We start from the raw sequence: 5,528 nt of genomic DNA, 5'->3' as shown, positions 1-5,528 counted from the left end.
TTAATCTCTTTTCTCCAATAGCTTTCTCATCATAGTTTATCATTTTTAGAGCCCAAAACGCTCTATGCTCAAGTTCAACTGGTAAGTGACAAGCCTTGCCATATACCAGTTGGTATGGAGACATCCCAATGGGTGTCTTGTAGGCTGTCCTGTAGGCCCATAGTGCATCATCCAGCTTCTTAGACTAATCCTTTCTTGAGCTTCCAACAGTTTTTTCAAGAATTTATTTTAGCCCTCTGTTGGAAATTTCAGCTTGTCCGTTGGTCTGTGGGTGGTATGGAGTTTTCACTTTATGCTTGACTCCATATTTGAGAAGGAGTGTCTCAAGTTGTTTGTTGCAGAAGTGTGTCCCTCCATCACTAATGAGAGCTCTGGGAACTCTAAATCTGCTGAAGATGTTCCTTCTCAAGAGGCTTATCACAACTTTGTTGTCATTTGTTACAGTGGCTATGACTTCTACCCACCTTAAGACATAATCAATGTAACAACCCTAGTTTTTGAAAATCAAATAATTGGTTATTTGTGATTTATTATATTTGTTGATAACTTTATTTTAAGAAAATTATTTTACTAAAGGTAATTAAATAAGGAAGAAGAGGAGTCGTCGCACCCAGCCGCTGTGTAGCTCGCCATCACCGGCGTCTCACCGCCATCGCTATGGAGACCGAACGTCGTCGATCTTCCTGCCGCAACCTTGGAGTTCGCCCCGTCATTGAGGAAGACAGAGATGAGGGAGGAGCTGTGAACGCGCCGTGGTGGTTGCCGTCGCCACTGCCTAGGTTCCTGTGGTCCAAGTCGCCATTGATGGAGAAGACGCCACTGAGGAGCAGAGCCTCTATTTCGCGCCAGTCACAACAGAGCTACTACAGATTTTTCTATCTTGCTGCCACTGAAGGTCCATCGCCGCCAATCTACGCCACTGCTGAAGATGGTAAGCCAAACTGTCGTCCTTGTTGCTGGAGAAGATCACCGGAGTTGCTGTTCTGGATCTGGTCTATTACTTTATTTGATTCTGTTCCATTTACACACTTCCTTTGTCACTACCATCCTTGTTAACGATTTAACTTTTTAGTACGTTCCTTGTCCTGAATTTTCCAGAGTTGTGTTTGCTCTTGCTTCCTATTCGATTCAAATCCTTTGTCCTGTTGCAACCATCGTCGCTGCCTTAAGAAAATGAGACTGCTATTATTCCGGTTAATGCTTCTGCTGCCGCCGTTTTCTCGTTCTATTATTGTCTAATTGAGGTAAGGCATTCTGGCTCTTGCTTCAATTTGAGTTAGCATGGAGTTTACAGAATTTTTACTATTATCCTATTTGAATTCACCGTTTCTGATTGCTGCCGTGACCACCTCACGATGCTGCTGGTTCTATTTGAAAATGGCTGCTACTTCTGGAATCCCAGATCGGAGAGGATAGGAGGCGTTTCACTTTGTCATTGTTGCTGCCATGGAAATAGATGCTGGAAACTGCTAATGGAGCAGCTGCGTTTAGTGATTTTTGCGAGTTTCGACTTTGAGGTAGGGGATTTAACGTTTTTAATTTAGAATGCCTACAAAGTTATTTGGATAAGTGCAAATGGTTAAGAATTTCTTAATTGACATGAATGATTTGAAATGCATTTGAAATTAGTTAGTTGTTGTGATTATTCTGAGCTGTGATTGAATTTAGATGCTGTTGTGAATAATGATTAATTTAGTATAGTTTATTAAATTGAAATATGCCGAGTTAATTATTGAAAAGCTGTGGTATGGATAACTGATGAATTGAGTTTTGATTATTGCTGTGAATGTAATTAGTTTTGTTGTTATGAGAGACTAATTGATAGAAATAAGCTTGGTTTGAGGTTATGAAATTTGGAATAAGTTTGATGATGTTTTAGTGCTTCAATTGGATTATTGAATTCAGGTTAAGGCTGCGGATGTCTTTGGGCTTTGTTGTGAGTGTTTGAAGTTGTAATTGATATTGTTTTCTCTGATATGGATGGAATTGAGTTGAATTATAACTGTAGTTGGTGATTGATTTGATGATTGTGCGTACTGAATATTGTAAGGGATAGAATAAATGGTGTTACTTTTGTTGCTAAGCTTGCTGGTGTGAATTGATGAGTTATTGTGTGTTTGAATGATGATGAGTGTATATGGAAAATTATGCTTGGCATAGTGTAGAAAAGAAAAGGTTTGATGATGCTTAAGTACTTGACATCGTGTGAATTATTGATTCTGGGTTCTTGGGCTGTGTTGGCAATGAAGACAATTTTGAATAACTGGAAAGAGGTTAAACGTGTGATTTTGGAAGGGTTATAAGTTCAAATGTGATTTTTGATAAGTAAGGTTGTTGAAAATGCTTAATGCAGAATTTCTGCATACATGACAGTAGAAAGAATCAATTTCTGGGAGCATCCCAGATCATATACTTGAATGAAACTATTTTTTCATGAAATTTTACTGTGTTTTGAGCATCTCATAAAAAATTCAGAATTTATTGATGAGTATTTTGGGAGAAATGAATTTTTGAAGATTGATGGTTTCTGCAGAAAATTCTGTTTCTTTACTGCAGAAGCACCAACTTCCAACTCACTTAACTTTCAATTCTGGTAAGTATTTGAGCTGAAACCAATGGCATTTTTAAGCTTCCTGTGTCCACAATCTTCATTTTAAATTTCATGTCAATATCCTATTTAACCAAGTAGATGTGTTGAAAAGAGTATGGATAACTCACTGGATTTTGGAAACCGAATTCTAAAAGGCCTGGCTGTGTTTCTCACTTCATAACTTTTTCATATGACATGGTATTAATCTGAAATTTAATTCAATAAAAAGATAAAAGAGTCTTGTTTGAGGTCGTGAATTTTGAAAGGCATTGGGTGAAAACTGGATTTTTAAGGAATTTATCAAACTTATTACTTGCTGCTGTTTTTCTGTATTTTCTTATGAAACAATAACAGAATTTTAAGAGAGATGGTACAAGTTTTTATTGTGACCAAATTACCTCAACACCAAGTTTCTTGGAATACTAGTTTATTGAGTTTAATTTTGAAAGAATTCTATGATAAGTGAAAGTTAGTTACGAATTGATGAGGTGAAAGTTGAATTGATGGGTTATGTGGGAATTGTGGGTTATGACCGAACTGTTGGCTATTGTAAATTGTGAATTTTCTGACTGATTTGAGAACCTCTTATTTGGTAGTTGTTGAGGAAAGGGGGAGACTTGTTGAGAAAGAGGGAACCCGTAAGAGTGGCTAAGTCCGAGTTTTAGGGGAGGTGCTGCCGAAATTTTATAAAATTTGAGGTTTTATTTGAGAAGTTATTTTAGAAAATTTGGAATTGAAAAATGATTATTTAAGTTTTATTTGATTACTTCTAATGAGAGGTTATGTTTTGAAAGGTGTTTAATGAAATTAAAATAAATAATTTTCTTGAGTCTTTTGATAGAGCACTAAACTGAAAAATAGTTTTAAAGTTAGCTTGACTCAAGGTTGCTAAAGCAGAGATTATGAACTAAATTGATGATTGAGATTTTTGCGAACGAATGCTTGAGAAAGTTAAGAAAGGTTTAAGAAAATATGTTAAGGATTCAAAGGGAAAAGAGAATGGGGAACTGATATATGGATTGTTGAGTTTTAGAAAGGAAAATGAAAAGTGATAAAATACGGGAAAACCCCACGAACTGTTAGTTGTTTAACTACGGGGAAAATCCATGAATTGATAATTGGTAAAATTCGGGAAGTACCCACGAACTGAATGATCATTGATCTCGGGGAAAACCTATAGATTGTTATTTGTTTTATATGCGGGAAAAACCCACGGACTGATAATCATTGATTACGGGAATAACCCATGAATTGTTGTATGTTGATCTTGGGTATAGCCCATGAACTGAAGATCAATGTTTGCTGTGTATTGATCTCGAGTATAACCCACGAACTAAAGATCGCTATGTTATTGTGTATTGATCTCGGGTATAACCCAGGAACTGAAGATCTCTGTTTTGTTTGTGAAATGATCTCGGGGACGCCCACGAACTGAGGATCACTGTTTCCCCTTGTGCGTATATAATGGGGTCGGGCTTCGCACCGACTGCCGGTAGTCACGAAGGAGTGGTATTCTTACCACCGACACATATGCACTAAGGACACAAAGGAAAACAATATCTGGGACTTGTTCCTAGGTAATGTCGGGCTGTAGGGTGTAAACCGACACGTGAGCTCATGGCCTGCTTAGGACAGACATGCATCATATTGGTTGTGCATTTGCTTTTGGTTGTGTTTGCTTGTATTACTTCTCTGCGATTGTGTTGTTTGTTTTATTGTGATTTGTTTGTCTATTGAATTGAGTTTCTTACTTGAGCTAGTAGTCTGTGAATATATAGAACTGATTAATAACTGTTTGTTGTGACTGAGAATCAATTGTGACTGAGATTCAATTATGTGGCTAAAAGATATTCAATATGACAAATTGTGATTGAGATCTGTTTTGGGTTTAGAAATTTAAAGAAAGTAATTATTTATCTAAAGTAATATTAAAAAGTACTTCAAAAGGTTTGACTAAGGTGGTTTATTAAGCAAAGTTAATTATTTGCATGTTAATCATTACTTTTACGGCATTCCCATTCCCTACTGAGAACGTGTGGTTTGTTCTCACCCCAAAATCTTCCACCCTTTCAGCGACATAGGTACGAAGATTCAGTTTGAAGCTGCGGGCGATTCTAGAATTTATTTACGAGTTAAGTTTATAACTTGAGATTCTTTCATAGAATTCCCTCGCCCTTACTGCTTAAGGTTTTTATTTTATGCAGAGGGATAGAAGTTGTACCTGAATTTTATTTAAATTCTTTTGTATAATATTACTATTATTAATAAATATGTGATTATTATTACTTGGTGATGTTTGCTATTAAGCCACACAAAACACTTACTCCCAACCATCATATCATGGCCAAAATAATCAACCTACCCAACCTAATCCGAACCAACAATTTCAAGATCAATTAAACCGGATAGAAGGAATGCTTGCAACCATGAGTCAAGACATAACCGAATTGAAAGCTTTTAAGGAAGAAGTAAACTCGAACCTGCAAAACCAAGGAGCTGCCATCCAGAAACTAGAAAATCAAATTTTGTATTTGTCTAAGCAAACCCCTGGGACAAACGTTTCTCATGCTGCCAAGGCTATTGCAAGGGAAGAATGTAAGGCCATAACCCTCAGAAGTGGAAAGAATCTAAAGGAGATCTCAAAGGAAACCACAGAGGATGAAGCAAGGGAACATGTGAGAGACAAGGAACAAGGACAATCATTTACACCGTCCGCAACAAAAGAAAAAGAAAAAGAGGTCCTGAAGCCTTATACACCTAAAGCACCATATCCTCAACGTTTGATGAAAAGTGAAAAAGATGGTCAATTCTCCAGGTTCTTGGAGATTTTCAAGAAGCTCCAAATCAACATTCCGTTTGCTGAGGCAATAGAGCAAATGCCACTCTATGCAAAATTCTTAAAAGAATTAATGACCAAGAAAAGAAGCTGGAGAAACGA

General features: G+C 36.9%; 1 long non-coding RNA gene across 1 annotated transcript; it reads left to right on the top strand.

The window, feature by feature from the left end:
• Nucleotides 871–1,516, top strand: LOC110265482. Its single transcript, XR_002351626.1, has 2 exons — nucleotides 871–931; nucleotides 1,099–1,516. It is a non-coding gene; the product is annotated as an uncharacterized LOC110265482 (long non-coding RNA).

The sequence above is a fragment of the Arachis ipaensis genome, chromosome B08 (genome assembly GCF_000816755.2).
Source record: "Arachis ipaensis cultivar K30076 chromosome B08, Araip1.1, whole genome shotgun sequence".
Classification (NCBI taxonomy): Eukaryota; Viridiplantae; Streptophyta; class Magnoliopsida; order Fabales; family Fabaceae; genus Arachis; species Arachis ipaensis.
The sequence above is the reverse complement of the archived record's forward strand: the minus strand, read 5'-3'. Positions and strand labels throughout refer to the sequence as shown.